Genomic DNA, 12,218 nt, shown 5'->3' with positions numbered 1-12,218 from the left:
TTTAATGCTAACTTGGGATTCCATAAGAGGCTATGTGAATTGCCCATCCAATAACTGGACTCAGAGTTCCTAGACCTCCGTGGGTTCAGGGACCCCCAGATCCCTATCCACATTGGATACCCCTCTTCACGGCTGCTCCCTGGATCTTTCCTCACCAGGAACCAGTCCTACTCGAGAATGTCACACTGCGCATTTCCGTCTCTGACCACAGCCTCTCCTTCCACCTCCCTTGATTCCACTACACCTACTCTTTGTCTCCACTGAGAACTTTAGGCCCTTCACCATTTTCTCCCACTCCCTCTGCCCCTCCTTTGAGGCCATGAAACCAGACCATTAGCTGGTCTGAACCAAAGGTCGTTACTTCAATTGCTCTCTTAGCATCATCCATCCATCTATCCGTCCGTCTGTCCGTCTGTCCGTCCATCCATCCATCCATCTACCCACCCATCCAGTCATCTATCCAAAAGCATTTATTGAGCACGTATGATAAGCTGATACTGTAGTTATTCAATACATGTTTTAAGAAGGGGTAGATACATGAAAGAATTAGTGGAAATTTAGTGAATTTGCCTGACAACTTCTTAAACTAGTTAAAAGCCAATTAAGAACAAAAACAACATTTCAAAGTGAAAATTTAAATGGCTTAGGTGAACAAATATGTTCTCAATTCATCCATGCACATACAAACACAGGTAATGAGCTTTTACCATAACACCAACTTAATTATAGTTGCCTTACATATATTCATGAACATACCACTACTACTAACAACAGTAATAAAAATAACTAAACCTTATTGAGTGTTTATTACCTACTGGGCATCTCCCTGAGCTCTTAGCATATTATCTCAATTAATCCCCACACGACCTTGTGAAGTAGGTGTTATTTTGGAGAAGGGTTCCTGACCTACAGGTGTTATTTGCCCAGGGCTATTTACTGCAGTTGGAAAGTCGTGGAGCTGAAATCTGAATCCAGCTGTATCAGATGCTACAACTTAGCTTAGCTTAGTTTTAACGGCGATATGAATCTGTAAAAGAAAACTAAGGAGATGAAAAAGTTGGGTTTCTTTCTCCATGGAGAAGGGAATTGCCATTGAATAAAATACTGCACTGTGGCCCAGTAAAACCGTTTTCTCTCTGTCTCTGACAGAAGCTCTGAGTCTTGGGTGAGTCCCCTTTCTCTCTGGGTCTGTTTCCTGCTCTGAGTGTTGGAATAGTATGGGCTATGGGCTACTTAGTGTAGGGCTGGAGTAGATACACTAGGAGCTTCACTCTGATAATTCTACAGGTCCAAAGTAGGGAGGTCTGACCATTCTGAGTAAGAGCAACACGTGGCAGGAAAATCTTGAGAGTCGGTTTTTGGAGTCCTTTTTGAGCCGAAGCACAGCAGACCAGCTGAGTGAGCGGGGCTGAGGCAGCCACCCTCCTCACTTCCCTGGTTTTAGTGCTGGCAGCGTATTGCTGACTCTCTTGCCTACCAGAAGTCCTCCTTCACTGGGGAGGCGCCTGCTTATCTGTCCCCTTCTGCACTTTTGAACTCTTCACCCTGAAGCTCTGGCAGGGGCTGAGGAACATCTCCTGCTTCTCCAGGGCAGAGTTCCTGCAATGGAGAAAGAGGCGCCTCCCCAAGCCACACATGGAGCTGCCTGGACTTCTAGCCCCTGGGGACTCAGCTGGGAAATGGCCTTGGAGCTGCCAGGGAAGGCATTCCAAGGCCAGGGCTCACTTAAAGACACAAGGCCGACTGACTGCTGGGTGGTGGGTGTTTAAATTTTGCCCCCCCGGGCTCAAGCAAGAGGAAGCCTGCAAATGGTGACCTGTGCCTGCGAGCCCTGGTGAGCTGTGTGTGACAGTGTGACAGGACCGAGGCCAGGACCAATAGAGCCAGGTCCCTGCCACCTGGGATACAGCCTCCTCCCGAGGGGGAGGAGGTTGTGAAGTAGCTGTTCCACCCTTCCCCCCACTGCTGACTGAAAGCTGCGTGAGGGAGGTGGTGAGAGCCGAACATTCCAGGGGCTGCCGACCTGGTTTCTCTTCCTCGGAGGTCAGGACCTGCCATTCTTTCAAACACCTGGGTCTGACCTCTTTCAGGCCTGAACAAACACAAGGGACCTGGGAGGAGCAGGTGAATTTGCTCAGCCTGTCTCCAAACAGAATGACTAAAAGCTACCACTCACATATCCATGGGAGCCTACTCTGTTCCCCCAACAAAACACACACACACACACACACACACACACACACACACACACACACACACACACACACGACTCCCACAGCAGCATGCTCAGTGAGAACATCGGTTGTCACCCCATGCAAAGCTATCTCTTTTATTTATTTTTCCTTCCAAGAACCAGAGCTGACAGAATCATGAAAGCTCTGGGTCTTTGATTGTATTTTACATAGTCCATTAAACTTGAGTCCCTTGAGATACTCTCTCACGTAGAGTTTCCATGGCTAACCCTGTTTGGGAACCTGAATGTTATACCTATGAAAGACTCTGAAAAGTCCTGCATGAAGAGACCTGTTTAACCCAGCATCTTCTAAACTCATTTGACCAGAGACCTTACCCTCTGTGTCCCACCTTCCCCACCTGAGGTGGAGCACACTTCGAAAGACACAGCCGTCTGCAGAAAGAGCTTTGTACCAGGTGGAACTGGTGGATTTAGGGCAAGGCCGTCTCTCCCTGGGAATGCTGCCATGGCTCCTTCTGGCCAGGAACCTACCATAACTGAGCTCACCTCCTCCAGGTTTATTCCCCTCCCCCAGTGCACCCTCCCTAGCGTTTTAAACTCAAATCTGTGCAGCTCACTTATTTTCTAAAAATCCTTACTGGGCTCCCACCGCCTTTGGGATTTTGTCCAAACTTTATCGGTGATGTCCCCTTTGGTGCCAACCTTAACGCTCAACCCCTGCCCATGTCTTCCAACACCCTTGGCGTTTGCTGCTGCTTCCCAGCCATTGTGGGGCATACACAGCACCATGTCTTTGCTGCAGCTCCTAGAAGGCCCCTTTCATCAGGCCAACTCCTACTCAACTGTAAGTCCCAGCTGGCATGTCACCTCTTCCAGTAAGGCTTCCCTGACCCATCGCTTTCTCTCCCTTCAGGGTAGCAGCAAAAACCCTGTTACATGCCTGTGTAAAGAGCCTAGACAGTCTGGAGGGCAATGGGGACCCACTGAGGGCTTTAGGCAGAAAAGTGGCATGTATTTTAGGAAGTTCATTCTGGCAGCAGAGTGGATGATGGGAGGGATAGCTAGGAGGACATACTGGAGACAAGGAGGCACGTAACCCCAGTGAGAGACCGTGAACTTCTGGGACAAGGCAATGGGGACCGAACGGGAGAAGAAGGGCTGGGAAAAAGATGTGAGGGAGGCAAAGCCAAGTGTGGAGAGCTTTGGGATGGAGAGGGTCTGGCTCCATCACTTACTAAATGTGTGATCTTCAGCAAGTGATTCAATCCAAATTTCAATCTTTGCTGATAATAGAGTGGGATAATGACATCGCTCTTGCAGTCCTGTTGTGAGAATTTCATGAGATAATGTATATAAAAAGCCTGGCACATCCATGGAGGCGATGGTTATCAAGGGCAGAATTCCATAGCAGGGCAGATGTGGGAGATGAAGGAGGAGGAGGAGCCCAGGACGGGGGGAAGCGTGGCGATGGGGAAGGATGGGCTTATTTGGTAAGACAGGCTTGGCACGTACTGAGTCTGAGGTGCTGGGATGCCCAAGGGGACATGTTCACGAAGCAGGAGACCCTACATGAGGCTCAGCAGAGAGGAACATGAAGTTCTGGGCGTGGTGAGAAGTCCAAGCCTGTCTTACCAAGCCTGTCTCATCAAGTCCAAGGATGAGGGTCTCAGACAGACCGTGTGCAGTGAGCAGGGACAGAGCCAAGGACGGAACCTATATCCAAGGAGCAGAGGGGGCAGAGGAAGAGAGTCCAGCAAAGGAAAGTGAGCAGGGGAACCAGCGGGGAGGGCAGCCGGGTCCAACGCTGCTGAGATGTCCAGTAAAACAGGGATCTCGAAGTGTGTATGGAAGTTGGCGTGTAGAAGACTTTGTATGATGTTTGCCAGATCACTTTCAGTGGAGTGGTGGGGAGGGGGACGTTCTGCAGGGGTTAAAGGGTAATGGAAGAGGAGGAAATGTCAGTGGTTACAAATTTCAAGAAGCTTGGCTGTAAAGTAGAGGGAGGGTGACAGCCATTGGGGGATGTGGGCATGAAGGATGGATTTATTTTTGAGATGGGAGGTGTGCCTATGAGAAAAAGGAACCAGTACAAAGGAGAGATGAGAGTAGTAACGATGGGGAGATCCTGAGGAGATGGGAGGAGGTGGGAGCCGGAGTCCAGTCAGAACTTGAAGAAGCCACGGCTCCTTCCTCTAAGCCCTCCCAGCCTAGTGATGCCCTCTCAGCACAGCGCCACCACAGATATGTATGAGGGAGCGACCCATTCTGCTGGGGACAGGGATTGGGAAAGGACCCAGAAGGGTGACAGGGAAACTATTGTGTAGGTGAGGAAACTAGAAACCAGGGATTGGAGAAGGTGGGAACACTGAGCCTGAAAAAGAGAAAGCCAAGTGGAACGAAGCATAATGATTGTCGTCAAAGCCGTGAAGGACCATTCTGTCGACAGGGAATTAAGTAAACTTCTTTCATGGGGCCCGGAGCCAACAGGTGGAAGTCAGAAGGACCCAGATTTTAGTGCCATATAAGGCAGAGATTTCAAACACTGGATAGACAGAGGCTGCTGGTGACTGGAAGTGATTCTGTGGTTACCGGGGCGCCACTTGGCATGGAAGTTGTGGAAGGGATTCCAACAGGGAGTGGGGCGTGTGAGAGTGGACCCCTGAGGCCCTTGCCTTCTCGGGTCCCTCTCTGGGAGATTCCTCTGGTGAGCCCTGCTCTGGCAGCCAGACTGGCGGGCTCCTGTGGGGGGGCATTTTGGGCTAATGGGAAAAACTCCCATTGAGTAACAAGATAGTCACAGGAAGTAGCAATTTCTAAGCAAAAGTCCCAGAATAATGTGACCATTCCCAGCTACTGTTCTGACAGCAACCCCAGGCCAGAGAGAACACACTTCAGGAACAGTTTGGATTTCCTCCTCAATTTCCCTGTTTGTCTGAGTTCCTGGGCAGGCACGCAAATGGCGCCAGACATCCCAGTACTGGGAAGAGGATGGTGGCTGGTCTGCTCACCCCTTGACCTCTCAAAAGTCAGAGGCCAGTACTGAATTTTTCCTCTAGGGCACAGAAACTCACTCCTCAACTTTCTGCTCATGAAACCCAAGCACTTTTCCCAGCCACCCACCCACTAGCTGGCTTGGGGACATCAGCAGTCACGTCAGCTCTGATTGGCCCATAGATGGAGCGTTTGAGCTGTCATGAGGCCACTGGTGTCCTCCATGATGCTTCTCTGATTAGTGTGGCCCATTCTGAGCTCTGTATATTTACGTGAACTACCATAGTGTTTGTACCATACCGTCTGTCAGACAATTGTGTCTCAACCTCCTTGGAGTCTCAACTACCCCTCTCTCATAGTACTGGCTAAATCCTGCCTTGAAGTATGACAGGTCGTCTGGGGGTGGAAAACAATGAGGTCAAAGAGCATAGTCTGTTGGTGGGCTTTTGGGACCAAAGTGAAGCAAAGTTGGGGAGGGGAAGAAAGGGAAAGACTAAGGTTAAGTGACAGGCTAGATCAAAGCAGGCACAAGGCAGAGTCCTTGAGGGCAGGGGAGGTGTCTTACCCACCACTGTATGGCAGGACGACTGAAGAAGGATCCCATGTCCTGTCCCCTGCCCCCTGCCTCCTTTCCTGACCTCTGGACAAGGCAGCTTCAGACACCCATGTGAAAAGACCAAATAGACATGCTGCTGTGTGCCTCAGGCTCCGTACTTGCCTGGCTTTGTAACTAGTATTGAACAAATGAAAGCAGGAATGAATGAATGGCAGAGAACTGTCCCACCACAGGAAGGACCAGTGCACATATCTCTTATGCTATCACCAGCTCCCCTTGGGGCCACACCCTCCTTTCCTAGAGGCCACAGAGGCAAAGCATCTTTGTATCACAATAACTCAGGCCATTTCCTTTACCCGCAAGGATGAGGCCACTGTGGGGAGGACCTTCCCAGCCAGGCCGGGAGAACGGTGGGCAGCGGAGGGTCTGTAGTAAATGACTTCAGGTTTTGGAGTCAGTTGGGTTTGGGATGAGTCCTAACTCTTCCAATTTCTAGCTGGGTGATTTTGGGGAACTTACATAACCTTTCTGAGCCCCTGTGTCTTGATCTCTAAGGGCTGCTATGGTAATTTAATGTAAAGCACCGAGCATAGAGTAGGTGCTCTGTAAAAGTGAGTTGCTAGTCCTTTCCTAGGAAAAAGGCCGTGACTTTTAAACCCAGTCAAATATCCCAGGCCCCTTGACCACCTAGTTCCCCTATCAGCCCCGATCGACACTGCAGGCAGGGCCGTTAACGAGGCTCATGTCCAGTCTATACAAACCCAATAGTAATTCTATGAGCAGTTCTCTTTTTTCCCCTAGTTGAGTGTAAACTCCTTGAGAACAAAGCCCATTTCTGACTTCCTGCTATGTTCAATAAATATCTGTCCTTTGAATGAGTGAATGGGTGGATGACTACATAAATAAATGAATAAACAGGTAACTTGATGCTGCCTTGATCTATTTTCTGATTATTTTATCTGTCCACACTACAATCTCAGGGAGAACTGAGTTCTTCAAGGTAGTTCTTTTCTTTGTACTGGACACGCCCTGGGGCACAGAGAAAGTACATGATAAATACATGCTGAATCGAAACTTGGGAAAGATTTCATGAATTTTGTGAATGACAGCGAACAACTGGATAGGCTCCCCTTACCTTTCCACTGCTTTTGTCATTATCTGACTGTGGGGAAATAATTTTCTGTCTGGGTCTGTTTCCTCACCTATATCGTGAGGGAGTTAGACCACACGGGCTTGTTGTTTCTTGCTCAGGTATCCCAAGACTGTAAGATTAGAGTCCTAGGGAGGATCAGGTGGGAAAATGAGGTAAAATGCAGAGAGTATCCCCAAAATTCGGTGAACATAAAAAAACTGAGCAGTGACCATCTCTGCTGAGAAGGACTCAGAATGTGAAAGCTCCCTTGAAACATAATCGGGGCTTAGGGTTAACAGGTATGCTCTTTATTATTTTAAAATTAAAATAAAACCTTGAAACTTTCTTTGTAGTTTGTATGCCATAAGCTTAGGGGTTTTTCTTTGTTTATATCTTTTAAATCCACCAGAAGAAGCTTGGAGCCAAAGAGCCTCAGCATTTCCCCTTGTGGGTAGGCTGCACTGGTTGGGTTTGTAGTTTGTGGAGAGGCCTGCAGTGGGCGCCCAGCTTTGGTGAATGAACTGGCCATGGGTGGTTAAGCAGGAAGAGCCCGGATGGTGAACACACAATGCAATATATAGGTGATGTATTATAGAAATGTACACTTGAAACCTATATAATTTTACTAACCAATGTCACCCAATAAATTTAATTAAAAATAAAGAAGGCAGAACCAGGAGGCGCCAGCCAACTGACCCAGATGCTGGCAAATTTTCCCACCACAAAAAAGAAATGATAATTATGTGACATGTTAGAGGTGTTAGCTAAGGCTATGGCAGTACTCATATTACAATATATTAATGTATCAAATCAACATGTTGTATACCTTAAACGTACACAATGTTATGTATCAATTATGTCTCAATAAAAATAAGAAAACAAAAAATGAAAAAAAGAGGATGCTTTCCTTGCTGCCAGTAGCCAGAGCGTTTTGAAAATGGAAATTGATGGCTAGTCCCTCCAGAACTCCCTTTATGGGGAGGCCAGGTGGGGTACTACCCAGCCCTAGAAAAGACTGCAGGGAGAAGACATGAATATGTTAAGTAAGATCGTTTTCATAAGACCTTCCTCTCATTTATCCTCCTTGCCCACTGTATCAAAAAGGTGTCTGGAGTATGTTGAGCTGTCTTTTCTCTCATGTTAAAAGAACAGAAATAGAGAGTATCCACGTTAGAGGGTGGGTTCTGGAGTTAGACTACCTGGGTTATAACTTGGCTCCACAATTTGCTAAAGGTGTGACCTCGGACAAGTCAGTTCCTCATCTGTAAAGTATGCATTCATTCAGTCAGTGTTTATTGAGAACCCATACTGCACTACACATTGTTCTGGATGCTTGAGATACAGCAGTGAACTGAAGAGACGAAGATTCCTTCCTGGAACTTCTATTTTAGTGGGATAGGACAATAATTGTATCTAGTCACCAGGATTGTTGTATTAAATGAGTCAACGTACAAGAGTTGCTTTGTTGTCCATAGGAGCCGAGGTTAGCACAGCTCTCAAATCACCAGAGAGGGTGAAGGGTGGAATGCTTGCTTGTTTATTTTATTATTATTATTATTATTATTATCATTATTATTATTATTAATTATTATTCTTTTAACACAAGGAACTGTCTCTGGGAAAGAATTGCTGCTTAACTCATTATAGAAAATCCATATTTTTTTCTAATTACAAAAGAAATGCCTGCACACAATCAAACAGTATAGAAATGAATGGCTTGGCAAGCAAAAACTCCTGAAAACCTCATGCCTCACCTGTAATCACTGTTAATGATTTGGTGTATACACAGCCAGATACTTTTTTCTTTGCATAACTTATCTTGACCGAACCATTTGTTTTCAGGAATTTTTCCAGTTATTAACTTTATTAAAAACAATCTGGTTAAGCCTAATCAAATGAATGCAGTAGAATAAAAAGACTGTGTATGTGTGAGTGTGAATGAGCAGGACACAGAGAAAGAGAGAGACAGAAGAAACGAGGCTGAATACACCATGGCACTGCCTGGGATCGCTACATCTTTTCTGGCATGGAATGACGAAGCTGGGATTTGGGGATTCCAGTCTTATACATCCTTTCTTTCCCTCAAGAAGTGCTCTGTTTCATCAACAGCAGCTCCCATGTTGGAGGAATAATCCTTCTTAAATACAACATCTTGGTGTCCTAGTTCCTTTCTGGGTAATCAGGAGGAGGAATGAAGGGCCTGTCAAAAATACCCCCAAACATTAAGGATTTGGGCTGTCTCTCTCTCTCTCTCTCTCTCTCTCTCTCTCTCTCTCTCTCTCTCTCTCTCTCTCTCCTTCCCTTCCTTCCTTCCTTTCTTTTATTCTTTTATTATTTTTATTTTTTATTTTTTTAGCTGAGCCATCCTGCCACCTGTTGGCAGGCAGCTCAGTGGCAGCTCAGCTCGGGCTGGGACTCGAACTGTTGCTCAGAGCTCAAACTCTTGAGCGAGCCCTTCCTTCCTTTTAAATTAAAGTTTATTAGGGTGACAAAGATTCAGGTTTTCTGATGGTGTCTTTCCCTAACACCAGTGCACTTTGCAGGATTTCCATGACTCTTCTTTTCATTTTCAGAAGTTCTATTTGGTTCTTTTTCAAATCTGCCTGCTATCTTCTTTCACAGTGTTGGGTACTTTCCTTATTGCTTCATTCTTATAAAAAAAAATCTCTTTCATACATTTAAGTATAGCTGCTTTATAATCTTTCTCAGAATATTCCATTTTCTGGGGTTCTAATTGTTCTATTAGTTGCATATCTGATTTTCCCACATTATGAATTGTCTTCCTGTGGATTGTTGTAAATCGTGAATTTATTTTCATTGGGGAATTGCTTTTCCCTTCAAGGAATTCCACACAGCATGGGTTGTGGGAATACCCCTACAGGGAAGTTTTACTTTTCCTTCTGCCGGGTTCTCCAGCTGCACCACGGGGAGAGGACAAGATTTTATACTCCTTTCTTAACTTGGGAATTTTTGCACTGTGTGTATATTGCAAATGTGGACTCTAACTTTACATGTGGTAAAGGCTTGGTGTTTTGGTTTCTTTCAACAGACATTCCCTCCACTCCACGCTTTTAGTCATTTTGCTAAGTTGGCTAGAAGAGCCTAGTTCTTCTTCATGGGTGCCACAGCCACTTGTGGCTTCCATTTTCTTCAGGACTCTCAGTTCCAATGTCCTGCCTTGTTGTAGGCCTCAACACCAGACCCTGCCTGAATGCAGACCCATTTCCAAGCCTGAACGATGAGAAGGAAACAGCTATGAAAATGGAAGGACATTCAAAGTCGGGGAAACTGCAAACATGAAGGTTCTGTGGCTCTATCAAACACGACAACAAACAGCAAGAAAGCCAAGTGGCTGGAGCCGAGGGAGCAAGGGAGAGGGCGGGAGGAGATGAAGTTATCCAAGGCTTCCTTCCAGCTCGGAGCAAAGTGCTGAGTGTGCCGCCTCTTTATTAAGGCAGTATCGGTGGGTTGATCTTGGGGGTGATTTAATGCTTTTCTATCCTTGGACAAGTTTCTGTTTTTTATTTCTGTGTTGAGAAATGTGTCACACAAAAAGATGTTCAGTTACGCAAGGGAGCAATGCTCTCTGAGTGGTGGGTCTGTAAGGTCCAAACAACATTCAGCCGAAACAACTGCAGAAAATATGAGATCTCACCCCCACATGTACACACACATATACACAATGCTTCTTTACCTGGGGTGAGGCGGGAGCAAAGTTAAAGTGATTATATGTAGGGGTGGAGACCAAGCATTTACTAACTGCACATCCTGGGGATCTGAAAATAGAGATGGATCACACCCAGTGCTTCCAGGGCGGTTTCCCCTCTGCACCCGCCCCCCCACCCCTTAAGATCAGCGTTGGGGAGGAACTGGGGAAGAGAGGGAAAGTACAATAGTAATAGTATTGGAATGGAGGGGATGGATGAATAGGAGACTATGGAAGGAAGTGACGGATATAATAGTGGATACTTTAACTCAAGCATGAATGCATGAATGGGGACACCACTACCTAAAGGAAAGTGGCTTTGGAAATTGCCTAAATTAATAATAATAATAATAATAATAATAATAATAATAATAATAGCAAACATTATTGAAATTTTCCTATTATCAGATATAATGTTAAACATTTTACATGGATTATCTCAGTTATCCATTCTAAGCACTCTACAAGTTAAAAATGCATGTTAGAATTGCGGAATTGAAGCACGGACAGATTAAGTAGCTTGTTAATATGTGGCAGGAGAGAGGTTCAAGCTCGGGCAGTCTTAACTGTACAGTTTGTGCTTTTAACAATCATTGTTAGTGGGTGAGGTCTTAATACGGTCCCCTTTCTTAGACGAGGTACTTAATACTTTATAACTTCAGTTTTCTCATCTCTTAAAATGAAGCTAATAACAGTACTTACCTGAGTGTTGCCGTGAGAATTAAATGAATTAATATTGTATTAAGTGCTTATGTCAGCATCTGCACATAGTAAGCAATTAAGTAAATAAGAGTTGTTATTACTATTATTATTAACCCATTGAGGAAAATCAGAAAAAGAAAAAAAACAAAAAACTTCTACTCCTTCATCTTCTCTACTATAATCTGACTTTCAGGTCTGGGCATGATTTTGTTCGTATTCTAATACCAGGTGATAAAAATCAGTCTGCTGAGGGAAAATGAAAAGGAAACAGCCATCTGGCATCACTGAATCCATCTCCCTAGCCAGTGAACTTCCTCCATCACAGTTCGAAGGTTAGACCTTAACTAATGAGCTGCACGCTGTCTCAGTTGTTCAGTCTGCTTGGCCATGATGGACGTGCATAGGTCCTAAACAGGTAAGTGCTGGTTTGCAGTTTGTTACAGCCTTCCGGCACTTTCTGTGGCCCAGGACAGGTTCCCTGCAGGCATGAGAGGCTGTCATCATGCAACATTCAGCTCCTATTCTGCTGGGAATGTGTAGAAGCTGTATGCTCAACAATTAACCATGCCAGGCTGAGACTGGAAATTATCCTGCTTCTTCAGAGGCCAGACAAGCTAGGATGAGTCCCTGAGTTCCTTCTTCTGAGCTTCTTCAGGTGTGGTCAAATTCATGACCTTCAGTCCATTCTAATTGATAGCTAGCCTGGCGAAGGCTTTCAATCCGTCAACCAACTAATCTATCACCCAACTCCCACCCTCACCATTAACCATGGGTCCACCATGAATAAAGTCATGCTTTCTGCCCCCCAGGAACTACCAGTCAGGTGAAGACGTTACAGAGTCATAGGGCCTGAGGAAGGAACGATCCACAAAGTCCATACTCCAGTCACATGATACCTGAACCCCTCTACAGCAGTTCAGGCACACCTTTGCCTAAT

The 12,218-nt window shown here is 45.8% G+C and overlaps 1 protein-coding gene and 1 long non-coding RNA gene across 4 annotated transcripts in view; one reads left to right on the top strand and one right to left on the bottom strand.

Annotated features, from left to right (window-relative positions):
* The window catches only part of ME3 (malic enzyme 3), a 216,139-nt gene that overhangs the window by 35,379 nt on the left and 168,542 nt on the right, over positions 1 to 12,218 (bottom strand). The window lies entirely within an intron of this gene.
* Positions 1 to 12,218, top strand: part of LOC109383266 (uncharacterized) — a 34,664-nt gene that overhangs the window by 11,261 nt on the left and 11,185 nt on the right. Inside the window, exons 2-3 of the long non-coding RNA XR_002124147.1 lie at positions 10,061 to 10,336; positions 11,475 to 11,696. This is a non-coding gene — a long non-coding RNA (uncharacterized LOC109383266). The remainder of the gene's footprint in view (positions 1 to 10,060; positions 10,337 to 11,474; positions 11,697 to 12,218) is intronic.

This window comes from Hipposideros armiger, unplaced genomic scaffold, assembly GCF_001890085.2.
Source record: "Hipposideros armiger isolate ML-2016 unplaced genomic scaffold, ASM189008v1 scaffold_79, whole genome shotgun sequence".
Taxonomy (NCBI): Eukaryota; Metazoa; Chordata; class Mammalia; order Chiroptera; family Hipposideridae; genus Hipposideros; species Hipposideros armiger.
Note: the sequence above shows the minus strand (reverse complement) of the source record. Positions and strands in the feature narration are given on the sequence as shown.